This window comes from Sphaeramia orbicularis, chromosome 12, assembly GCF_902148855.1.
Source record: "Sphaeramia orbicularis chromosome 12, fSphaOr1.1, whole genome shotgun sequence".
Taxonomy (NCBI): Eukaryota; Metazoa; Chordata; class Actinopteri; order Kurtiformes; family Apogonidae; genus Sphaeramia; species Sphaeramia orbicularis.
Window position 1 is genome coordinate 33,440,424 of NC_043968.1, and position 27,710 is coordinate 33,468,133.

Sequence of the window (27,710 nt, forward strand, 5' to 3'; positions counted from 1 at the left end):
ACAGGTGCAGATTCATTTTATTCATTACTTAGTGGTGTAATTTTATCTAAAGCACCTCACAGAGCCCAAAGTACCTCTCCTTTTTCTTTTAGTATTCATCAGTCCACTCGTCTACACTATTTTTTTCATTGGAGCAGGTGTAAAGCTCTGAGTAAGACACCAGATGTGATGAGATATGATCAACTGAACAGCCTCTTCATGCTAAGTTTCAGCTCTTTTTGCACATTTCCCATTCTGTACGAGTTATCTCAAATATTACATACCCCCAGTAACTTATCTACACCTTTCCCTCTGAGATAAGTATCATTTTAACAATAAAAATCTATGAGTGATAACACATTTACCTGGATTCACCTCATCTATGGGTTAAATTTAACCTGAAAACTGGCTCCCAGATGCAGACAAATACAGACAAATGCTGAACTTTTCATCATACTGTGGCTCAGCATACCAACATCTCTGCATCTGTTTGCTTTATTCCCCTCTTTTATTTTTTTGGTACATTTTCTGACACAATAAAGTACTGGGGGTTTTTGCGCATTTTGTCGACAGAGAGCTGTAAAGTAATCCCCTTTGTCAGTTTGAGGAGTAGGAGAAAGGAGAGACAGGAGGAAGCAGGTTAGAAAAAAGGGGAGGAGTAAAATGAGGAGGGGGGGTGGCATGGGAGGGAGGTATGATAGTGAGAGGGGCTGAGACAGTAGCAGAGCGAGCCAGAGGCAGGGAGGCAGCAAAGGAGCAGCTCTCCTCCTGAGTCTCCATCCCAGAGCAGAGGCAGAAGAAAACCAAAGAGAAGGGACAGACTGAAAGACGGTCCCGCCTCATCGGTGCATCCCAGCAGCTCCTAAAGTTAAAACCAAGACTTCCACTGTGAGGTACGTTACCTCTCACCGTCTCCTTTGTGCCTCTCCTTCTTTCATCTCCCCTCATCTCTAATAGGACTGTAGACTTGCAGCAGTCTGGTGCTGGGGGTGTTAAGTAGTGCATGAGTGGTACTGTGCAAAGATCCTGCCAAGGCTTTTCAGCAGCAGGTTGCTCTGTGTGTGTGTGAGAGTGAGAGTGTGAGTGTGAGTGTGTGTGTGGATGTGAGTAGATGGAGCAAAATAGGGTCTAATTTATCAAAATGTCAGTAGCGATTCTGCTGAGATGTACTTTCTTTGACATTTGGAGACTGATAATATTTGCTGCAATCAGATTCGTTCTCAGCACAGTGTGACCTGATGTTACAAAGGACACTGAAAAGAGTTGATGGTCTCCTAAACTTGGCACAGAGGCTGTTTCTATTCATTCATCCTTTTCCTCACAGTTGTGCAGTGCTGTGTAGAACAGAATACCTAATCCAAAGAAAAAGAAACATATTATTTCCTATGACTTATTATGTACAAATCACTAAGGCTTTTTCCTCCAAAACTTTTATTAATAACTGATACATGTACAATTATTTTTATGATCTCAAGAATGTTTTTTTTTGTCATCCTTAGTGTCTCTTTTCCTCTCTCTGTAGTAAATGTTAAATGTCTATTGAATGTTGAAATAATTTATGTAAGCATTCAAGGCACCCCTTCATGAAAACCCCCTTTATGTACTCCAGTGGCTTCTGCAGCTAACAGACTGTTCCTCTGACCTAAGTCTCTCCCAGAGTATCTGTCAACCACTCTCTTCATTAGTGCCATTAAAGACTGGCTAATGTTATCAGGCACATTGGCGATATTGATCTGCTAACCTGTTCCCAGGGGTACAATAGTCCTGACAAGCTCCTGGTCTTAATTTTTTACTGTGGCCTTTATACAGTACATTTCAGTGTAGAGAATTATTGAGTAGACTAGCGCAGGTACTGTCTTTGTGCTGGCACTGTGCAGATGTCATGATGTCATACTAACTGGACGCTCTCCCTCGGTAAAAAAAAAAAAAAAAATTAACCATCGAGAGGAAGTGAACTGGCTTGTAATGACAAACAGCAAAATAAAAAAAATGTTTAAAAAAAAAAAAAAAGGTGACTCACTCAGATAATTCCAGCCGTTGCTAAAGGACTTTGGTTTGTGGGGTTTCAAAGCAAATGATCATACACAGCATTTCATATAAAATTCACAAACTGAGATAAAACCTGTGTTTTGAGGCATTAGTTGTGTTAAAACAGTTGTGCTGTGGCTGCATCCACTGTTCTTATGTTAATGATCTCATGGCTGCTATTATTGATTCTTTTTTTGTAAATTACTGTGATTATTTCACAGAGTGTAGGTGGAATAGCCAGTAAAATACATCTGAATAAATACTGACTATTGTGTGTAGTTGAAAACACAAAATACACTTGATTGCAGGAGATATTTCTGCGATCCCCATCATTTCCTGGCTCATGGTAGCACATAAGGGCTTTCACCAGCGCGCAATATAATTTAGTTAAATCTCGCTCTATGTTGTTGTGTTAATGTAAATTGCTATATTGTTTTTTCGTAATGTTATTTTCTTTGTATGGCTCAATTTGAATGAAACACATTGAATCTAATGCAAGAACAGTGACTTATATGACTACCCTATTACGTATCGTCACATAACCATTATCATGTAATGGTTTTGACTCATTATCCTGCACTATGCATGGCTGTACGTGAACACATACTGTATGTAGATGTAAGTTTTAGAATACATAATGCTGCAGACTGTGAACTCAAAGATAGGCTTCAGTTTCGGCAGGTCACAGTGAGTAAGTAGAGACCCACAGTGGATGCATGTATTCATGTGCCTGTGGGCAGCATCTGTATATGCGTGGACGTGTGTGTGTGGATAGCAAAGAAAGTATATGGAGATCAATGCAAGCAGCTGTTCTCTCTACACTTCAAACGCTGCTCTGTTGTTGGCGCCGCAACGCTCCGACAGGCCTCGCGCAAGGGGATCAAAGGCTAATGAGACAGCCATCGCACAAACGCACCCGGCAGACCCATGAATATTGATACGGCTCAGGAGAGAGATGGAGGCAGGGTGTCTTCACTCGCTCAACAGCAGCCCGAGAAATTAAAGATGGGGAGGAGGGGAAGAAAGGGTGCAAGTATACGTAGGGAAGGACTCCACCAGAATATACAGTATGGTCACTGAGGAGCTGAACACGCTCAGAAACACATCCTGTCAGATTTCTGCTCTGAAATTGGCCTTTTCTGCATTTTCTGCTAAAGACACTGTAAGTCGATGCCAGCTCTTTGATCAACTTACAGAACTACAATACATATAAACTCCCACCTCTACGCCCACACTGCATACAAATAGCTATGTCAAGAAACCGATTTATTCGCAGAGGTGGAGGTTTTTAGAAAAATAAGATACATTTAATTGTGGCCTGATGTGGATGGGGAGGAAAAGCATCTATCTTCACCATAAAATATTTTTGTTGTTTGATATTTTTGTTTTTTTCTTTCTCGCTTTTGACTTTTGTATTTGCAATATATTGGGCGGGGGTCAACTTCCATACAGCACACTGGCCCATTTTCACAATAATTACTGCTGCAGGTGGTGAGCAAATCGTACTCATTCTGTACTCTGAAGGCACAGAGCAGCACTAGAATATTTTTCTTCTTCTTTTCTACATAATTTTGACAGATACCACTGAGAGCACAGTCCCCAGTGGTCAGATTCCTGGAGATGATATGTCCCCCACAAATAATGCATTGTGTTTCCTACTTCAGGGTGGTTGCAGCACATCAGTTAACCTCCTGAATGTTACTATTATTTCTCCAAGTGGTCGCAGGATACATGACATTTTAAAATTAGCTCCTTCTCTTGCACTGACAAGCATCTTCCCCTGTGGCTAAGTTTGTAAAAAATAACTAAAACAAGCTAAAAGTGACATTTTGGATTTCACCATCCAAGACATCCAACTGAAGGTGAAGAACACAATGAAATGTCTTTTCTGGGTGGTATGTCATTTCAGCCTATTCCTGCTGTCAACAGGCAGGCAAATAGACACGGGAAAGAGGACAAGTACAGCGGCAGGCGGGGGGGAAAGACTGATGCGGCAGGAAGGACGTCTACAGTACGTGGGCGAGTGTGCCTCCATCTTGACTCCAGCTCGTAAATCAAGCCTCCCCTCCGGGGCCTATCTTCCATTCTCAGACCTTCACAACTGCTTGTTCTCCAGCCTGTGACGAGAAGGGCTGTTGTCACTGCAGCTATCGATCGTGTGGAATGAGTTTGTCGGACCGGGGGATTTCACCCATCTGAGCGTGGTCACTGAAGTGTCCCGTCTCGTCTCTGAGTCTGTCTGTGGGCTACATGTTCTGTCTAACGCCCAGACACCGCTGTCAGCTGCATCTCACACACTTTCACTTCAGAATAAGCTCAGTGAAATTTCAAATACATACTTTTACAACTAAAAAGAAGGCTTTCAGATGAGTTACAGACCACATTATTTAAAATGTTCAGTCTTTTAGCACTGGTGATGAAAGCTGGGAGTGGTTCCAGTCTCCATAGACCATTAACAAGAATAAAACGGGTTTGGGCTTCTTTATCGTTGAAGTTCAAAACACTAAACACAATATTTGGCAATGTTGCATTTCCAAACACTGACAACTTTCAGAAGACATTTAATCCAATTTATACCCAAACTGAATACAGTGTATTTCAATGGATTAAAATGGGCAAAATGGATGCAGCAGCAAATATACTTGCTGAATTTTTGACAACGGCCTCTTTAATCATGAAATACAGGATGTTCTGATGCCAGTGAGTTGTTTACACAGAACACTTGAACATTCATTTAATTTGATGAAGATGGGAGAAACTCCTTTTGCAAGTAAATAAATCTACTTTCTAAAGAACACAGTGTGTTATCCTGTTTTAACCTGTTACTTGGCCTATATTTGTCTCTCTGTGTTTTATTTCTTGTTGCTATTTGGTTCCAAAACTACGTTTTAATGTGCATCAGAGTTGGAAACAAAATTTAAATGAAATGCAAATGTATTTTTTGGATGACGGTAAAAAAGTTTAACCCTGCATAGTAATGGATTTCCAATATTACTCTCACCAAAACCAGACCTTTTTAAAACTAAATAGTTAAATTATTCACTACAGCTATCTCCACCCTTTAAAAGCCAATTAGGTGAACCTTTATGGAGATCAGAGCCAGTATTTGATCTGCTGATGTTATTGGGAATTCAAGAGGGAATAAATTACACAAATTTGACAATTCTAAAATTAAAGACCACTTTTACTCTTTCCAGCAGTCTTGTCAGGTGACTAGCCTACTTAACAAGGCAAAAAAAAATACACAATTATTTTCCTTTTTATGTTTTTTTTTTTTTTTTTTTTTTAATTATTTCTGACTTCTAAGCACAGTGATAATGAGAATCAACATGTGACTATGGATGGGTGACATGTAATGTTAATGGAAAAAACGTAAATATTCCCATGTAATCTAGAGAAATGTCTTCAACAGACCTATACTACTTTCATCACGGTGACATTTTTGAGGTTTAAATTAATTTCATCTCACCGCTCTCAGATCTGGTATGTAAATGAAAAATGTATTGAAAATTATAATAACATAATATTGCCGCGCCGTGTCACTAATGCCTCCACATTCTTTGTCCTGGGGCTGTTTCAAAGCATTTCTTCATCTTGTTTCCTCACGTCGAAAGCCTAGTTTGTGAAACTCCACCACTGCTGCGCAGGAGAGCACTCCCACTCAACCTCCCAGCCTGCTGAGAGCACTTGAAAGCAATTTTCTTTTAATCAAGTTCACTATAAAGGCCCCTCTGATGCCAACCTCAGCAACACTACCATTTTGTTTTTTCAGCTTCATCTCTCTCTACATTATATTGATTTCTCCATGAGCTGTATGAAATACTGTTTACTGACATAATGAGAATTCTCTTTGAGCTTATTGCTCTTTCAGGGCAGATACAAATATAAGTGCTCGCTTAAGTGGATGCCTCATTTTTCATATATCTGCAGCTACCTTTAGTTTGGCAAACACTTCTTAAACTTAACAACACAAGCAGTATTTCTAAACAGCTGTCTTACCTGTCAGCTGGAGATCGTTGCATGTCTTTGCCATTTTGAAGGAGGTTCTGATTTGCATGGGGGGGGGGGGGGTCAGCTCAGTATGAGCTCACCTCGTGCACTGGCATCTTATTCATGATGTCCTCAGGCAAAGAAGTTTCTGCTGCATCATTTGAGTGAAGAACATATTTTATAACCACTTAATAGTCACTGACCTTGAGAGTGATACTCTGAAGTGCATATGAATTTTACCCCACTGCATTGTTAATTCAGAGAGTGCTCAAACAAGAACACCTTGTTTGATCTATTGTGACTGCAGACATCATTTTATGCAGAACATCTTATATGGCAAGTGACAAATAACGCTAAATATCTCCCAAAAAAAGCTATTTTTTTAATTAAATCAAGAGTTAATTCTATACAATATAACATGTGTCAGACATGTCACATTTTGAGTTCAGTAGCATGAAAAAAAGTGAGAGTTATAACTGTTTAACTTTAAATGTAATGTTATATGTAGATAAGATAAGGTAAGGTAAGGTAAGGTAAGGTAAGGTAAGGTAAGGTAAGATAAGATAAGATAAGATAAGATAAGATAAGATAAGATAAGATAAGATAAGATAAGATAAGATAAGATAAGATAAGATAAGATAAGATAAGATAAGATAAGATAAGATAAGATAAGAACTATTGACCCTCCAGCCTTGTAAAAATATCAGAACAAAAAAAAAAAACCATGTCATCATTTGGTCTTAATGGATTGAAATGGATGTTCTTTCACCACTTAACTTTCCTACAATTTTGTCTGTGTTGTGTGCAGGTCAAGAGGACATGATGTGCCGTCAAGTCTTCACCTGACAGAAGACTCTGCACACAGGTGAGCACCGTCTCTTCTCATCGATTAATAGCAGATCTTTGACATGATAGATGGCAGCACAAAGTTTAGATCAGTTATTATAAAGTGTGAGTTGTATTTGATATGTCAGGAAGGATAAGTCAAGCCTTTGGACTATTTATGATGTTTTATTAAAGGAAAGTCCTGGTTTTGTTTTATTTCAGTACTCAAACATAAATTACAGAAGAATGTTATAATTACATATCATCCTTTTCCTAAAAAGAAATTAACACATGGATATTAATGGAGGGCTATAACATGTTGCTATCGCAGTAAGAATGAGTCAACCACAACATATGAATATATGGCACTGAAAAATTAAAACAGTCAAAGAAATAGAAACAATAAATAGTTTTTAAAGCAAAAAAAACTAATTATGTTAAATTAAATAACTGAGAACTAACTCTGAAAAGATAAATGTGAGTTACTATGTATAAAATTGTTAAAATGGTTGATACCATTGATGATAAATACATAATCTACTAATCAGGGTAATAGTTAAAGCCATTAAACTATTGTCATATAGATTAAGTATGGAAAATGCACACACCTCAGCTGTCTGATGTGTTTTAATGAAACTCCACTTCCAACTATCAGCACAATGGGTGCCTTGACCAATAAAAACAACAAATGAGTAGAACCCTGAAACGTCCTCATATTGGATATTAAAATGCTTTTGCGCAGCAGAACTTTGATTTGGTGAAAATATTTAATTTAAGTGAAAACAGAATAAAACCTCAGGCATCTTTTAGTGGAGCTGGGGATGTTAATGGGTACATTTCCTGACTCTACTCTTTCCAGCTTCTATCTTAAATTTTCTATTTTCTCTGGCCAGGCAAAAAGTGCAGCACTGCAAAAACCTGAGATGATTACTCCCAGGATCTGTTTGTATCTACCTGTTGTAATGATGATGATATCCTGAGCTCAAGTTGCACAACAATAATTCACAGCAGAGTTCTGCAAAATGCACCTTCCAGTCTGTGTTAATGAGATGACTGCTGTGTCCACATGTTACTGTTTAGTTTAGACAAACCTGCAAATCGGCTGTGTAAAGAATATAAATGAGTTTATCCAGGCGGCATACTATACCTGCAGCTATAGACATAGTACCATATATAGGTCTGGTAAGTGTCTGACAGTGCATGTGGTCTCTACCCTGGGGTAGTTATACAGGAAAGGATGATGTGGATGAATTACCTATTTGCCTTCCAGAACATGAGCTTAAATCTTGTGTTTTGTCCCAGTTTTAATGATGGTACCCTCACTCAGCTCAGGTTGCATCTTATGAGCGCTGACCCTCGTGGGCTGAGTTCTGGTGACACCTTCCAATCTGTGTTAATGAGATGACTCCACTGTGTCTGCGGGTCACGGTGATATTTACAGAAACTGTTGTAGCGGCAGAGATCCACGCCTCCCTGTAGCGCTCCCTTGCCTCATTTGCATAGCTTTCAGACTTCCCTTTCTCGCTTTTCCTCTTTCACTGTTCTCACTGTGCTTCTACGTGATCGACAGGCTCCTTCGCACTTCTCTGCAGTTTATGTCGCACATGTTAATTAAAGCCTCTAATTAGCTTTCCCCACTAAAAGGCCGCATTAAATCAGAGTTGGAATGGCAAATGATTCCTGGCATTAGCATAATTGTGTTTTTGAAGTGTTAAGATTCGGGCATTAGGGATGCTAGCACGCGTTTTTGTTTCAGTGATTTGTTGTATTTGGGGCTCAGGGCTCCAGGGGCCACTGGAGGTTGGCTGGGCGGGTTGAGGGGCCTCAGGACCCTACAGGGGCCCCACACTAATGAGGCCTGCTCCTCTCTGATGGAGCAGATACAGGAAAAACAAACCTGTGATATGGTACCCTCAGGTGGTCCTGAGAGCCTGCCAGAGCGAAACAGGACACTGGAGGAATGTGTGTGTCAGATGGATACAGACAGAGAGGAGACAAAAATTAGACTCTCATTATTAACATTATTATCATCATCATCAATGGAATCTATAAAAACGTATCCACTAATTATATACTTCTGCACTGTCGCCACTGTTAGACAAAACAATATTTAATTGGGACATTTCATACAGCCATACCCGGGTTAATGAGTTCACATCTTTTGTCATCATTTACCCAGAAGACATTGCTTTATGATATTCAGGAGATTATGAGGAAAACTGGTCTACTCATATGGGGTATAAAGAAAACTGAGAATTATACAGCGTCAAATCCTATGTGAAGTGTAATTTAAACAAAAGACAGAGATCCCTATATGTGCACAGTTGTGTTTAGGAACATCCCCATTAGTCACAGAGACCGATGGGAGGACAGACCTGTGTAAATTACTTGAAAATTAAAGTGAGGTTCATTTGTTTTACTTTGTGGGGATGACATTTAGCTGCAGGAGCTAAATTCAGGAGGAAAAAACACATCAGTACATACTTTCCGTCTGCAGCTCTCTCCTCTCAGTCCAAAAAGACTAAATACATATAATAATAATAATAATATTAATAATAATAATAATAATAATAATAATAATAATAATAATAATAATAATAATAATAATGAATTGCATTTATAAAGTACTTTTCTTTCAGCAGAATTTCAAAGTGCTACAGAGTGAAAACAGTCCGGTAAAAAAAAAAAAAAATACTGTATCAGGATAAAAACACAAACCACAGAGTGATTTATCTTTTCTCGCCAGGTGGTCTCGGTAGTCAAAAAATTAATAAGTTAAAAAGTTTTTGCTTTGGTTAGGAGAAGTGGCGAACAGACAACGCCAGTGTCCCTTCTCAACAGCGTCCCTACATGTTACATATAGATGAACTTGATGCTGTTTGGAAAAGTGATAATCAGAGTCACATCCACATCACATCTAATCAGTGATTGGTCATTAGAGCTTTCAATCACATATTTAACCCTCCTACCTGGTGAAAACACCTGGGATCCGACAGAATCAGGGCATCATAAAGCAGATGCAGATGAAGTCTCATTTTTACTCTGACCACATGAATTACAATTTGCTGAAAGGTAATTATGGATTTTTTGCCCAGTGATGCTGAAAAGATATCAACCACTGCAGCTTTAAGGCGTCCATGCCCCATCGAGGAGTTACTTTTTGGCAGATATACTTGCTCTTTATATTAATACTTTATTCTGTATGACCATATTGATCCACTACTAGTGAATTAGTTATTATCAACATTTCCATTTAGGAAAAGAAAAATATTCTGCTTTAGAAAGACTTATTTGGACACAACAAACAGAGAATGACTATTTTATGATACCACCTTACACTGAGCAAAGATCATAACTCAGTACAACAACTCCCTTGTGTGTTATGAATAAGCAGTAATTAGAAGCTTATTTAGGCAAAACTGACATTGTAGAATATGGTCAGGCAGAAAAAGGCATTGGCAGTGTTTTAAAGAGCCAACATGACACTAATATATATGTTAATAAGCCTATTAATGGGGAATTTGTGCCTTTATTTTTCTGTCTAGAATGTAAGGGATGTTTTCTTCAGTAAAATGTCTTTCTTCTAAATCATTTTGCTGAAGGATAATTATGAAAAATTTGTCGTTGTTCAGGAAGGGAACTATTTTGGAGTGGATTTTATTTTCCAAGCTTGAAAGAGAAAACTTGAGGGAGCTGTAAAAAAAACAGTAATTTTGTAATGAAGTGTGATGGAATGTTTTGACTGCTGCAGCTGCGTTTCGATGTCTTGTGGGGGTTGGGTTCTCTATGTGCATAAAAATCAAAACAGAAGTAGACTATAAAATGAAACATAAAGGTACCACTGTCTGAAAAATCACCAAAGTTGTACTTCATATCCTGAGTTTTTCATCAATAAACATTAATGTTTCATTTCTCCCAGCGTTGTAGCTGAGCCCTACAGGATTAAACAAAACCCTCTGTTTAATTCTGGACTCACCTTTTCTAATATGCAATTTTTTTGCTGCTCACGAAGCAATGCGTTTTTGGTTTATAATGAATCAACAATAAATAAGGTAATTACAATTCTGCATGTGGTTCCGGATCTGGCATGATTTATTATCTAACACCAGTACAAAAATGTGCCAAAAAGCATCTATGCGCTGAATGTTAATGCCAATGCAGGTCATTTGACATTATTCCAGTGTAATCATTTGCAGGGTACCGCAGTATATTCTGAAGATAATTATGGAGGCACCAGGTTATACTTTAAATGACTTTAAAGTGCACAGAGTGTAGTGACAGACACAGATGCAATGCAGATTGGCATAGTATACTGAAAACCAATAAGTGGTAGCATTTAATCATAGTCAAAGCTTCATGAGACAACCAGCAGAGTTCTAAAGAGACAAACTATTTACATCCAAACTTCATGGAAATCAGTCCCGATAAATCCCTAACTTGCAAATCATGACACCGTGTCAAAAGTTTGCTGCTGTATGCCAAACAGAATGCATTTTTTGTCGTTTTATATGAGATAATATATGTTAGATTAGATGTTTGGTGCAGTGTGTGTTCAGCAGTGGTGTCCAGCTGAAGTGGTGATTTCCAAACTAACTTCCTTGTTAGTGTCGAGGAAACGCACAGAGACTCTCATGCCCCGGGTCAGCTCTGCTATTATGGCGTGATGTACCTGGATTTACTAGTGATTAGTAGTGTGCACATCCTCAGCTATCAAACATGACTGAAGCTGTCATCATCCCATGAATCATGCCTCGGGGTAGACATGATGCACTTTTCAGGAACTTCCTCTGGGCAGACTCACTCACTGACTACGATGGGTAAATTATTCAGGGTGAACTTGTCTACCCAAAGGCACAGTGGTGGAACCGTGACAGTTTGGGGGTTGTGTGATAGCTGAGAGTGTTGTCATATAAGTTATTATTGAACCAGCCAGATATACCACAATGCAGCAGCTTCAGCCTTGAATCTGCTGCAGGCATGAAAAGCCATTAAGATGCATTGGAGGAAGACTGTGCAGTCAAAGAGTTGAAGAAATGATGTAAGAAGGAAGAGGCTGCAGACAGAGTTATCACCACTCATACCATGGCTGCTATTAATTTGATTAATTCAAATGAAATGATTTTTGTGCCACTCAAACCATTTTTATGAAAGACGAGGGTGCATTCATTATTAGACATGCTGCTAAGCTCCCGAGGTGAAAAAAAGAGATAATGTGGAAGATTTTTAAATGGCACCAAAGTCTCCAGTATACAATGATCTGACCTGCTCACTTATGGTTTTTGTGTGATATGATTAGAGATGGTAAGAGTCCACACATTCAGTAATTCAAAAAAAATACACACTCTTCTTTATTCCAAAAGTGAAAAGGCACAGGCTCTAAATATATCAAAGGAGTCATATTTTGCTAAACCCACTTTTTTTAGTCTTTGGTTCATTTGTTCATTTATTTGTGTATTTGGACCCTTATAGTTCATAAAGTTTGAATTTGAACCCTCCAGGTGCTGCAAAACTAGCTTTATATTCATTTTGGTGAAAATCGAGCGGATTTCTACAACCCGTTTAATTCCTGCTTAATTTGTTACGTCGATAACTGGTTACATCATGACATTTGCACATATAAGGTCAAGACTTCTGATGAACATTCCTCCGAGTACGACATAATTGTTTATCAGCAGCAGCGGTTGTAGTCCATACTGAAAATATGTCCAGACTTCACGCCAATTACCTAAAATGTTCAGTTGTTGGTTGAACGGGACAGAGCAGCACAGCCAACAACCTAGAGGGGGTGGGACCTGAAGTGGCTCATTTGCATTTAAAGGGCCAGCGCTCAAAACAACCTTTCTGGTGTCATTACTCAGAAAAAGGGTTGAAGATGGACCTGTGGAGTTGAATTAATAAGGAATTCAGACCAAAGCATAGCATTTACAGTTTATGTAGACCACAGGGAAACGTTTTAAAATGCATAATTCCATTTAAAAAAAGCAAAATATCACTCCTTTAAGTATAAATGTGAAAAATAACCCTTTGAAGGACATTTGTACTGTTTCTGTGCAGACTGAATCTCATGTCACATTAATAAAATATGATGGTGATTAAAATATTATAACTTGAAATAAAAATTAAAAAATCATGTATTAAAAGTAATGAGCACTCACTTCACTCAAATGTCTAATAGCAAGAGAAGTCAAGATATGATGGTGCCGTTTCTTCTGTTTTGTGTTTTACATCTTGAATAGATACATCAAAGAACAAGTGGTGTACATGTTACTGCCCTCACCATATACATAAAAATCAGAACTGATGTTTATAAAGGAATTGATAATTTTTCTCAAATGACTTAAACCTACACAAACAAGCTTGTTTAGGCAATGTCACTATAGAAAATGCAGACTTTGTTAAAAACATGTGATTGAAATAAATATCTGAATCACAGATGCATTCACAGATTCATGATTCACACATGTTCGTGTACTTATGTTTATGCTGGAGTCTGGTTTGTGCTTGGAGCCAGTTCTTTATTGGCATTAGCTAGTCTCAAATGCCTCTATCCACAAAAACAGCCACAATAAAGTGATTTCCATACAGATTTTGCACAAAAATCAGTAACACAAACTTTCAAGCTCTTCGGTGCCTAATTTCAGCTCCTCCACAGAGTGTAACAATAGATACTGTTAGCTTAGAAATACAGTCTGGTACTGTCAGCATCTCCCAATACAACACAGACTCCAACACAAACTTCACATAAGCACAAGCTAATCTTATGTGGGGGAATCTTTCAGTACAGTAAGTGTGTTTTGTTATTTGCTGCCTCAGGGCATAAAAAGGGCAGGTAACACACAGAGAGGAAGAGTAGGTCGGAGAAAAATGGACAACAGAGAGAAAGCCAGAGAAATATAGAGATTGCAAGCAGTGCCAGACTCCATGTGTAAGCGTAACATTCATTATGTCTGTTTGACTGCTGCTGGTATTCTGAACACAGTAGGAGATCTCAGCCAAACAGCAGAGAAACCAAGGGCACTGCCAGAGGCGTAATTTACACAACAAAAAGACATTTCACCCTATGTGACCTGCATGAGACTTTATATTGTCTCATAAAGTTTTGCTCAGTTATTTCTGCAGCTGCCAAAAACTTCCCTGTGTAAGGAGATGTGATTGCTGGCTGTTGTGTTCCCTCAGCATCAGTTTAACTCGTGAACAGGTGTAAACGGATGAGTTTTACTTAAGCGACAATGACAGAGAAAAGCCAAGGGAAAACAGAAGGTCCCTGCAAGTTCAAGAGAATAATTACTTTTATAAACAGAGGTAATGTACCACTTTGTTATAAACAACAGAACAGCTGCAGCCACATGCCATGTAATTACAATATTCCTGGTGTGAACTCTCTCTTTTCTGTTTTTCTGTCGATGCAATCCAATTTCACATTTTCTTTACAGGCATGACTGATCATGTAAGTACAGTATTTTCCAGCAAATTGTACGGTGCAGGTTGTATAATCAAACACAAAGACATTCCAGAAATTACCCTTAAGTATATTTCAGCCTTTTCTAAGCTCAAGGTGGGGATTCATAGTAGATTATGACACCTTGTTAACTTGGTCAGATAACGCACACAACAATACCATGAAGTGGATTCGTTTCCCTAATTGAATCAGACAAAGTGTGTTTTTTTTTTTTTTGCACCTGTTTCTTCAGCTCATGTGCTGTATGCAACTCTCTGAGACTTTCAGTCACACGCATGTTGAAAATACGAGGCAAGGCAAGTTTATTTGTATAGCACATTATTTCAGCAACAAGACAATTCAAGGTGCTTCACACAGGGCATTGAAATACAACAAAGGAAAAAGAAACACATTTAAAACATTATAAAAGAAATATGTAAAAGGTGATTAAAAACAGCAAGTAAGAAAACAACACATAAAACCAAAAAAAATAAAAACACACTCATATTAAAGTAAGAGCTGCAGTGCAGAGTTTCGAAAGAGAATATAAAATTTACAAGGGAGAATTTCAAAGCTACTAGAAAAGCAAATGGGAGTTAATACTCAGTAATGAACAAAATGAACCATTGTAAGTATCTGGGCAAGTAAAAAAAAAAAATTGCAGTAAAATAAAAGTGGAAAAGTGTGTTAATGATCATTTTGATTATTATTACTAACATTACTTGAAGTGTTCCAGATGATTACTGATGTTTTTAGCTACATTTAACATTGTCCCTAATGTGGAATATACAGAAAAAAACAGATTATTCAATATTGTTTTGCTGGAATCAGTAAAAATATATATATATATATTTTCTGTCAATTCATAGTTTGTGTTCTGGTGAGATACCACCTTTCTCTTTTGGAGCTTGGGCTGATAATGTTTGGGTACCGCTGGTATAAATAAATATTTCCACAGTAACAACAGATTGATACTCTACTAGTGTTACAGTCATAGGTTTCCTCATGATACTATTTGGTTTTAGATGAAGCATCATGTACTTGCCATTATGTGTGCATTAGCTGCTTTAACACACCTTCATAAATGATGTTGAAAGCCACAAGTGAAAGCCATGGCACCCTGACCATACTAAAAAATGGATTTACTCCTTTAAATATCAAAAGTTTCAGCCTTGCTTCTATTTTTCATTCAGCTCCACTGAATCCATACGACAAAAAAAAGCTCATTACCCAAAGTTCACCTTATAGGTCGTCATCATTTTATCAATCAATGAATCTTGCCCTTTAAAGGTATTCTCATCTATCTTGTGTTACTAATTATACACTGAAAGACAGATTTATCAGAATAGAAACATTTATTATGGAGGGTAAGACCGAAAAAGTAATAATTGCAATTGCTCACCTACATCTGAGAGTGAGGTCTGGAAGTTCACCTCTGAGAGTGTAAGCCATAGACTGACAAGCTGGAAACCAGGCTATGATGAGATGACAGGAGCAAGAATAAACTGATATTTTCATTAAAATATCCCAGCTCCTCATTTAAGATGGGGAGGGGGACTCAGATATGACAGGTAAACACACACACACATACACACACTTCTTCTACAGGCCTGATTGAGTGTAAGTGTCTGCATTGGCGGTCAAGGTCAGCTGATAATGGGAGAGATTGAGGACAGGGTGAGGCGGAGGGGGGGTCGGCAACAGTCTCAGGTAATGAGATTTACGACCCTGAGCTCTCGCTGCACCCCCACACCACCCCCTCCTCGCCAGCCCCAACACCCATCCCATCGGCTAACATGATTTATAGGTCTAATAGACGTCAGCGCTCCCGCCTAAGATAGAGGCTTCACATTATCACTGAGGGAAAGTCATCCGTTCAACAGGGCACGAATACAGAGACAACTCTACCATGATGTCCCTGTGCTGCTGTGTGTCACTGTGTACAGCATGCTGATACACAAAAACATCAGTATGTGCACGTGCTGGTGCTAAAGATACGGCGCAATCTTTTGTTCCAAGGTGTGTTTAATGGTCAGTTTATTATAGTTCCATTCAAAACTGCATTAACCCATGAAGACCCAAACACCCACCATCAACCAAAAGCATCTACTGATATAAACTGTTTAATACCTGTTGATCCACTAATCCAATCAATACATGTAAATAACTGAGCAAAATGCAGTTTGTCATCTTTTCATGGTCATCAGATATAACCCATTTGGACTTTCAGAGGTTCCGTAGTGAATGTGGAAACACCATCATCTTCTACAACATTGATTCACCAGTAAAACCCATGGAGTTGGATCAATGACAGTGGATGGAGACACTTGTTTTATCTTCAGTTACTGACATCTTAGTCACTTTTTTCTTCAGTTATCTCTGTTTTTGATATAATGACCCTCAATTTTAATCTGAACTTTTAAGAACATCTACACAATCAGTGAATTAAATATTAAAAAATACCAGATTTTCACTGCAATAACAAAAAAATACAGAAGTTAATATTATAATAAATGATGATCAATCACTTGAGAAAAGCTAAAAATAGAGAAAAAAATATTTTGGAAGTTGCCACAAAAGTAACACGAGGTCTTTATGTGTTAAGTGGTATTTCATTTTACAAACTAGTGGAAGATGGGCACTCATGGCCATAAAAGTTTAGAGAATTAGCGCCTCACTGCAATATATTAGCATCCTTTCGATCATTATTCAGGTTTTCAGTCCTCATCTTAACCCTTTTTTCATGTAAGTGAGAAATCCTAATTAATCACACATTTAACTCACATGACTGATGTGCTGTTTGTGCGTCTTCTCACGTATTACAATAATTAGTGAAAACATGTCGAGTACATCAGGATGTAGACTAATGAAAAGAGGAATTATGTTTCTGTTTCATCCTATTTAAAAAAAAACAACTTTAAAACCATTTTATATGGAAAACATAACATGCTGCGTACTTTTAATACCGCTCTGCCAAATATAGTGTTAGATTCTGTTAAAAGTTACTGCCCTATAATTTAGATCATATTGTTTTTGTGTTAAACCTATTACATACATATTTATATTTGAAACTACTCAGATATTCTAACTGCACAAGGCTGTTTCAAGCAAACATATCACCCCAACAAAGGGGTCATGTTTCCATTTGACACCATTTGACCTTGGAAAAGTTGGTCAAGGTTACCTGTTTTCAATATTCTTCTGTTCTATGCCAAGATGCATCCACAGTATAAATTTGGTGCAGATGTCTGAATGCATTCTTCAGATAATGTGATTACATCATTGAATGCACAGACAGACAGACGGATAGACAACAAAATGATTACAATACTCCTTGGGCCAGACATTGGCCGAGGGGTAAATACAAACTGTTCTACTTCTTCTACTCTGTTTATTAGAGGCATGTGTAGCCTACAGCACCACCTGCTGATGACATAATGCAGCCTGAATTAATTTACTCTGAACAAGTTCATTGAAATGCAAGTGCTTTACATTTTTACTTTAGCATTCATGCTTCAAATTCACTTGATATTTTATAGAAACAAAGCTAGAGAATGGTGTTGGTGTGGGATTAGGTGGAATCTGTTTCCAGAAGCTGAATATGACACCCACATGTACTGTATGTTGTATGCATTAGTTTGTAAACACCAGGATCCTTTACATCTGCAGAGACCAACACATTATTGCTATATTTCATTCTACCAAATACTGGCTCTACAAATGGCTTCACTTACTTGTTTTTTGTTTTGTTTTTTAGCAAAACTAGAAGGACATGAAGGAGCACATATTTTTACCAAGGACCCACAATGTCACATCGATAAAGACGGCAAAAATAAAATCAATCTCCTCAAGTGTTTAACAATATCCAGACACGCCAGTAAAATGTATTTGTCAACCAAAACCCAACATACATCTGCAAATAAATGTAGACCTTGAGTGTCATTGTAACTTAAAAAAAAATAAGAATTGCCAGGAATGTGGTACTGTTTGTGTTCCCTTTGAAGCTAAGGCGATCAGATGTGGTTTTAATAAACTGAACTGAAATGTGAGATGGCTGAGCCATAAAAAATGACTAAATGACATTTCAGCATACATGTTTGCATAACATGCCACAGGATTTTTATTCTTTTTTTGCTCTCTAAATACCATTTTAACTTAATTAGACACCAAATATAATGTCACAAACTGAGGAAACAACAGACCAATTACAAAATGTAATCAAAAACATATTACAGGAATTTTAGAAACAAACACAGAAGGCGATTAGCTGCCACACAGAAGTAATGGGATTACTCTAACATGCCACCCTCCATGCCGTTCTGCTCATTCTGCTAACGCTCCAAACAAAATAACATTCAACTGAAACAACACACAAACGGTGCTATTGTTCCAGCAGACTGCACAAGCCAGGCAAGGCGCAGCAGCAGTAAGGATGGAAGCCATTGAACTTACTGCTCATTACCAGTACAACCTCTCCTCGAGCTGCAAAACAACAGAGGCAACATTCAGTGTGTGTTCAGTCTGTTTACTGATGCTTCTGCAAAAAAAAAAAAAAAAAAAAACCCTCCAACAATATGGTGACAGCCAGATTGTCTCCCAATAGATGCAGTGCTAATATTTGCAGTAGGTCTGCTGAACGTGTTGAAAAAGATGGTAGATTGGATTCCAAGCACACGCTTACACACATAAACATGCACCAACACCCCCTTCAGTTGTTTGTTCTTATGCAGCCTCCCATCTCCGTGTATTTTGAGAATTAAACCAATAAGCCCCCCTGCTAAGCCCAGCCTAGTTGTTATTGATGTGCTGCCTTTTTTATTGTCTGGAGTTTATTCTGTTCATATTCACTGTGTCTGCGTTTGTGCCAAGAAGCAGCAACTTTAAACAGACTGATTCTGAAGGGCTCAGAGCCACAAGAGCAGCTGCGGAATTTGAGGCAAAAATATGTTGAGAAAGTGCTCTGATATCTGTTTAATACACAAGCCTCTTTTAATTCTTCTATTTTTAGAGAACCTCTACGTGTTTTTTGGGGTTTATTTTTTTCTGTTTTTTTTTTTTTTTAATCTTTTTTTTAATGGAGTAACCATTAATTCAGAAAATGATGTTGCACTTTTTCATTAATATTTGGTTTTTAAATGGACATTGTGATTAATAATCTTCTGAGTTACGAGTTAATTTCTTGGTCAGCATCTGGCACGCAAATTTTCTCATCATCTCCATAAAATCACAGAGCACTTCTCTTTCTCCCTCCTTCAAAATGTGTGCAGAAAAATGTGAGGAGCTCATTTGGAGGAAGAAAGAAATGAGATGCCAAACCATAAAGAGAGGCAACTTCTGGTGCAGGAAATACAATTTAAGAGCCAGCCCGCCTCCGTGTCATTATCTAATTTTTAAATATTACTTTTCATCTGAATATGACTCACATTTTTATAATAGAAGACCAGAATATTACAAATGTGTTTTTGAAACGCCTCTTCATTTCCAGCAGCCAAATACAGTTTGACTTATAATTCTTTATGGAAAAAAGAGTCAGGCAGTAGCTTTTAATATCACAGCAGTACAACTTGTGGATAAGATTAGAGATTTCAGTCACTAAATACAAACTTTACTGTATTGTGGGATTCAAAATGTAACATTAAAACTGCCTTAGTGCTGTCTTACCACAATTACACAGTAGATAGGTCTGAATATTGTTTGCATAAATCTGGTAAACTGTCACTGATTCTTATTTGTATTTCACATAATGTATCACTTTCAAGGATTCTTTGTTGTATTTCCATCAAGGAGGCATGAAAAATGAAATACACTTTTGCCCATAAAGTTGTAATAAAATCTTTTTACCTCTTCTAATGACATGATTGTGACAATGTGATTTATTCTTCACAGATAAAGTGTGACTCTGACTCAGTATGTAATCATTGTACCTGGTCAAAGGTGATTACTGATGTGTATAAATAGGAATATAAACAGGAATGTGTCTGAAAACAAAGTTATTCCAACTTTATGGGCAACAGTGTATGTACTCAGGTCTGTGTAACAAAAAAGGAAAACAGTATAAAATGAAGTATATGTGATAAAAATGTCACCCACCCCATTTAATAAATACGTGATGAAATCAAATCAAATAATAAAAGTGCTTGTCATGGTGTTGTCCTGCCCAATTAAAAAATATTAAAACACAATCACATGTTCTTTAAAATCCAAGTGATACTGTTATTGAATTCTTTGAACTGACTTGAATGTGTTGTGGTTGCACATCTACACATTATGTTGAACATTTTCAACCATCTTTTTAACCATAAACATGTTTTCTGTTGTATCTTGATCCTCTTGATTTGCTTTCTTGATTTTGCTTTAGACTTTTGATCTGTGCATGTTCCTTTAGATTCTCAAATGCAGGGCATCAGAGAAACAAGCTTTCAGCCTTTTTGAAAATGTCAACCAGTAGAAGCCACAAACCTTAGATCCATGTGATGGTTCCAGGGAACTGCCCTTTTTCAAGATATGACACTGATTGGTCGGCACTTCTGCTTTTTACACAGATTACACTGAAAAGGGACAAAAATATGACAAAGGATATAACAAAGAAAAATCTTGTCTTTAGATTTTTCATTTACATATGACATAGACGCCTCAGTCAGGTGTCTTTAGAAAATCAAGGCCCCGTACTTTTATGAGCATGTGCATGTGTCTGAAATCATAGTGCAACACCTCACCCCCGCTCATTTCATCTCATCTCACCCATTGTCTCGGTGTGGGCGGATGTAGGTACTCAGGTCCACAAGGGCATTTATCACTTTGATAACAAAGGGGATAAGAAGTGCACTCAGGCAAACAGGGTTACTTTAAAAAGTTCGATGCTACAAAACCACAAAAATGTGAAATAAATTAGGAAACAAATGCATTTTATTTCTACTGGGATTTCCAAAAGCATGTTTTTAGAGCAGGCACACAGAGACAGTGCATGGTGTTCTTATTCATTTTTTTGTTTGTTTGTTTGTTGTCTACTTACCTCCTTTTTACCTGAGGTAATGTTTGCAGCTGTGAACGCAATATATAGTGCTTTTCAAGTGCCTCAACAATTTTCAGCTCAATAGAGGAAATGCACTGTTGATTTCTCTGTGGTGCCTCAGCTGCTTTATTAGTACAAAGCTAAAGGGACATTTTTCCTTTTTATACTACTGTTGATGAAACAAACTCACAATCGTCTGAGCTTCACACAATGGATGTCTGGAGGTTACAGAACTAATCAATACACAGACCAGGAGGGAGAAAATAATTAAACTTTAAGGGGATGCAGAGGAAAGCTTTCTATTCTATGTGGACAAACTGTTCTTTTCTGTCAGATTAATCTGGAAATTGAACACTGCTGCCTGAATATACATTTTAATACAAACAAACAAAAAAACATGATCAGACACACACTCTAAATCCCAAACCCAATCCAACACATGCATTCTAACAAGTACAGTAGCATCACTTCAATGCTAAAACATTGCTGCTTTGTTTTAACACAGAGGGGGCTGAGTGTTGCCAGAGAGAGCTTAAAATGGCTGCTGAAAGTCAGAATACTGGAGCTGAACCAAACCCAGCAGACGGTGGACAGGCTTGTGGTTGGATGGCTGGGTTCGACGGCAGCAGCTTGTTAGGGTGGAAATGGATTAGCAAGAGGCACAATGGGAGTCTTAGGCGTGTCTGTGGTGTTGTGTTAAAGCCCTGCCTACGTTGCCCAGGCTGCTAGACTCATTTATGCCCAGCGGTGCATGCAGCAGCCAACTCTCACACACAGGGCTTTTCTAATTGCTACAGTTTCGTCTGTGCTTGCAGCGACAGCCTTGATTTCGGCACCAATCAAAGCCATGAATTAACCTGCAGTGCTGCACGATTGTTCTGTTTGTCACATGCAGCTGGTAGACGAATTGTTCCTCTAACACTGTTGTGTTACGTTTTGAGACAAACTGTACGGACGTTTACATGGACTGAATGTGCAGAGAATTTCTGAACAATGAGCAGGTTTCCCTCCACCTGCAGATCCAAATATGACAGAATCCTCAAATGTTTGGCTCTAAAATTCCGGAATTCATGATGAACTCTGAGTTACCTCAGACATATTTGTGTGGTTTAATAGCCTCTTTGTACAGTGATCCTTTGTATTTAATGGTGGTGAAGTTATCATACACCAGCCCACTGCCCAACACCACTGGCTGCAAAAAACATTGAAAGTCCAATATTTGCTGTGTCTGTTCTGAGCTTTAAAATGACATGATATTTTGCCAAACAGTGATGCACCTTAACACTGGATAAATAGTGTTATGAAAAAAAAAAAAGAAGTGAAAGCGTGTTCTAAACTATAGAATCAACAATCATCGTCTTCTGTAGGTTTAAATTAAAATTAATTTTAATGCAAAGAAAATGCCACAGTTCTAATTTGTGAGTATAAATTAATGGAAGTATAGTTTTGAATATTGTATCCCATGTCTCTATAGCCCTAAATCTTACACACTGTACTTTTAATGCCATTTATTTCCCTTAAAGTCAACAAAATTGACTGCCATCACTAAACACTGTGATACGGCTAACTACAGGAATCCCATCTAGTATATTATCAACCACATTCTGTTTTTCTATACATCGATGCAGGGGGTTTTAGTCTATTCCAGCAACACAGCTATTCACACTCACAGTCACACCTGAAGCCAAATCAGACTCTATTTAAGCTCACCTGCATGTCACCAGACTGGAGGAAACACATGCTGGCAAGCTCCATTCACAAAGTTTATCAGAGGAAAATGCAAAAGAAGGAAAGGAGCACAATGATTTAATCCATTTATGATTTTCCGCTGGGACCAAAATCTGATATGATGCATTGCTTTGTATGTCTAGACCTCCATTATTTATTAAGAATTTAACAATAATACTGTGTCGCCTCTTATCTACAGCTGCAAATAGGCCACCGAAGCTGTTTTTGCAGATAAAGATGAGGACATTTCTTAATGTAACGTAATGTTTCTCTTCATTCACAAACCAGCCCCTTTATAGTGTTCTTCATGTTAAAACCAAGCAACCCCAAATGTGTGTGTGTGTGGTCATGGGTTTAGTTTTGTGTGAGTATAGCTTGAATAAATTAGGATTGACAGGCCCCTAATGCCCTCTGCAGCGAATAAATGGATAATCGAGAATCCTGTTGTGACGCCCCCCGTCCTGTGTCTGAGATGAGACACATAGCCATCTGAGCACTTCGATGACACACACAGAGATTGATTTTGTGTGTGTTTGTGCACCTCGGTGTGTGTATTTATGAGAGAATGACAGAAAGATGAATTTATTCTCTGCATTTCATAGTATCAGTCACACTATTTACATATTCATTCCTCATAGTATAATGCAGTGTCACTCATATTATGCCGTGGCTGCCTCTGTAGTGTCAGTGTTGCGCATGTTGCCAACAAGCAGAGACAAATGTCATGTGAGGTATCTGAATCCAGCTTAAACCCTTCAAATGTCATCTATAGGATTTAAGGACACACTTGAATAAGACTGTAATATTATCGTCTTTACTGATCGATCTGTTGACAAGAAGTCATAGAAGGGCTCAGAAATACTGACATTTCACCATCTAATTTGATTATATCTGACAACTCCATCTGCTGTGGACCATTTTGTGATGCAGCATTGAGTGGACTTCTGGTGAGGTTGTTTTCTCAGTCATTTAAAGATCTGTAAATGTAAAAAATAAATAAATAAATAAATAAATACAAATGCTTTCTTTACCCAGAGTCTCAGCTGACATCTTCATTTGGCTCGTTATGCTTGGCCAAACTCTGAAATATTTATTTTAGAGCTTTATGAAAACCGACACTGTTTTCCATAGGGGTTGAAACTCATCCTAACAATATGAGTTATGGTGGAGATTCAATCTGAAGTTCTGTATAACCCTAAATTCTTAAGGCAAATTCTTCAACAAGGCACAATTTAGAGAGTGGAAGCAACAATGGCACTACAGATTTGACAATTTGCAGTTCGGATGAAAACAGGAATTTGAAAAGAAAGGGCTTATTCACAATCAAGAAAAGGATGTTTATTTTCTCCTCCCTGTGATAGAGGACTATAGAGAAGTGTAATGAAATAAAAGCCAGTGAGAGCAGATAGACTACTGGGCAAGTCACGTCCGTCTGCAATGCACTTATCAGGTGGGGATTTTCTGGAAGTGTCAGATGGTATAGGAAGCCTTCAAGGCTCTCGGGGAAAGGGGATGCTGGGGTAGTGACAGGGCTATCTGCCTCTGACAGCCCAAAGACCTAAAACCGGATGGCTGGGAGAGATAAGGCTCTGCTGGTGCTGGACACACACAGAAAGGACACACAAACACAAACACACTGGATGGAGCACACTACCCACACACACAACCAGACACTGGCATTCACTTTGCATTAACAAATTCCCTATTGCCTGACCACTCGCTCATTCATTCACTCATGACACACACACACACACACACACACACACACACACACACACACACACACGTGCTGGCTCCCTGTCTGCCAGCCAGCGAGGCTTCCCATTAGCTGTGGTGCAGTGTGCTGGGTGAGGAGCGCTGGGGCGAGAGACATCAATTTGCTTCCTCTAATGCGCTCGCTGCCCCCACAAGACATATTGATTATTTCTTCCCCGCAAAGCGACAAATAGCAATTTCGGGGGCATAATGGAGATAGATGGTTGGTTTATAAGAAGCCCCCAAAGAAAAGTTGTAAGGGGGTGGAGGGCTGGGGGGGAGGGTGTCAGGGGGATTGGGATGTACCTACTCCTCCTCCCACTTCCCCCGCTCTCTCTTTCTATACGTGTTAAGTTTTAATTCTCCACCACCTTCACCTCTTCTTCATCACTTCCTTTTCCACACACATAAATATACAGTTTAATGTGAACAGTGTGAATCAAACAAAGGCAGAGTAAAAAAGCAAAGTGGAATAAATAACTTAATCATGGGGTTAAAAATAAATTCAGTGCAGTGGCAGTAGGGTGCATCCACATGTGAGGCAGGGGGCTGTGGGATGAGGATGAAGGTGAAGGTATGGTGGGGCTTCGGGGTGCGCAGATGTTGAGGCGCGCCACCAATGCACATTCATTATGTGCCTCCTCCTAGGAGCATCGCCTCCTCCTGTCTTAATGGTTGTACTGCAGAGAGCAGCTGCTGCCGCAGTGTTTGCTCTGCCTCACCCTCCGTCTGTTACATCTACTTCATATCCCCCTTGTTAGCATGAGTGTGACTGATCCATAGGATGCTCTTGTGTTGAGATAATGAATTTTTGATTTTCAGGACACTGCAGGTCGACTCACTAAAAGTTTGAAGTTCATTTTAAGTTTTAAGATAAGTTTAGGATTGAAAGTCTGATAAGAGGATTGTTATTGACATACAGAATCAAATAGGTTTGACATGTTATCTTTGCCAACCTGCTGGCTACTCTCACATCATCACTCAAACAGATGGAGTCTTGGACAGAAAAGGTACACGCTTTGTTTTACATTTTTGGCCACATCAGTCTTAATAAAATGGTGAAAGATTTTACAATTTGGGGACAAAAGAGCTCTAGAAGTGTAATTATGTAGTCAGTTTTATTTGATTGTGACTAATGCTCAGTGGACTTGAGAAGATGGATTAACGTCCACACTGAGCACAGGGTTTATTCCATTTACCAATCGCCTGCGTTCATTTATAACCAGAAAATGTTCCTGCACTTTGTCCAACTACATTTCTTTACAGACATCATCAAGGTTTCTTCTCCTCCAGCGTCCACAGTGTTATATAATGTCATGGCTGATTGAAGTAGCCGATAGCTGCCGCCTGTGGAAGTTAGTGTTGCTGCAGACTCGAGGCAGTAAATGAGGTAGTAAGTATGCTGGTCATTATTTGACTAAATGGAAATATTGGTCAATTGTTGAGCTGCAGATAACTCATCCTTTCTAAAGAAATGATCCTGCTTATAACTTTAGTAAAATCTTTCATCCAGCCTGAGTAACAGAGAATTAATAGACTTTCAGACTGTGAGAAATCATTTTGCTGATCTGACCTCCAGTAGACACATCCATAAACACTTGTACATGGCTTGGCTCTGACAGTATTGCCAAACACTTGGCTGCAGCAAAAGGAGACCCAGTGAGTGATATCATGAGCAGCTTGAAGTGTGAACAGATGGTTTCAGTTTGGGCATTCAGACCCAAAGCAAGTGAGTGATAAATTAAGTAAATATTAGAATTTTACTGTGAAAAATGCATCTTATTTACAATCTGCTTTGGCAAATGTGTGTGTGGATATGATACTTCCTTAATAACTATTACATTATTTCTAAACTAACCTTAATGAGCCAGAAAATATTGCTATATATTTTGCAAAAGCATCATCCACCCTCCATCACACTACAAGTGCCTTGACTAAACAATCTAGAGTTGCATAATTGGTAAGAGAGTGTCCTTAATAACAATAAATTGGTGTTTAATTTAATATTTTAACAATTTATTGAGGTGTTACAATGTTGAATGTATTATCTTTCATATAAAATACACCAGAGACAGTGTCTGCGAATGTTTTATACTTTGTGAGCAGTGATTTCAATTCAGGCCACAGGAATGTTTTGCACCCTGAATGAAATATTGCAGGGGAGGTTTGGGGGTCTTTGATCTCAGATTTTTCTCAGAGAGCTGTCTTCCCTTCTGTTGAGCTTTAGTTTATCATAGGCTTGAATTTTTCATGCGACTTTTTTTCCTTTCAACCCACTATGATTGTTTAGTCACCAGAAAAGTTGCAAATCACAATCCAAAACCTCATTTTAAAGCTTAATAATTAATTATTCAGTGTTCTGGAGTACTGGATTTGATTGACAGAAAAAAGCCCAGTTACCAGCCTGCCTGCTGTGAATGATGTAGACATGAGCTGAGCATATTTTGTAATTGTTTGTAATACATATATAATGCTGCTGTCACCCCAGAAAACAACCTCTTTTTATTTATTTATTTTTTTAACATGAAATTTAACTCAATATGGTTCCTTGAGGTAGCATTTTTAACCAAAAGCAAGTCTCAAATTACATAAAGTTGTAATAATTTTGTTTTCAGACATGTTTCTCTTTTTATTCCTATTTATACACATCAGTAATCACCTTTGACCAGGTGTAATGATTCCATACTGAGTCCCAGTTACACTTTGTCAAGAATAAATCACATAGTCACAATCATTTCAAGAGAAGAAGGAAACATATTTTATTCCAACTTAATGGGCAACAGTGTATTTGAAAATGACATCCAATAAATAACCTTTTGTACATGTGTTTTTGTAGATTTGCATAGATCACAATTCAGCGACAAAAACACGTATTGCAAGTTTAAATACTTCTCGACCTCTTGAATGTGAATAAAGCAAGCATGACAGGCCATTTTGTTGTTTTTGTCAATAATG

General features: G+C 38.2%; 1 long non-coding RNA gene across 1 annotated transcript in view; it reads left to right on the forward strand.

Annotated features, from left to right (window-relative positions):
* The first annotated feature begins 727 nt into the window (after positions 1-727).
* LOC115429891 (uncharacterized) overlaps positions 728-27,710 on the forward strand; it is a 39,895-nt gene continuing 12,912 nt past the window's right edge. Inside the window, exons 1-2 of the long non-coding RNA XR_003936839.1 lie at positions 728-872; positions 6,806-6,862. This is a non-coding gene — a long non-coding RNA (uncharacterized LOC115429891). The remainder of the gene's footprint in view (positions 873-6,805; positions 6,863-27,710) is intronic.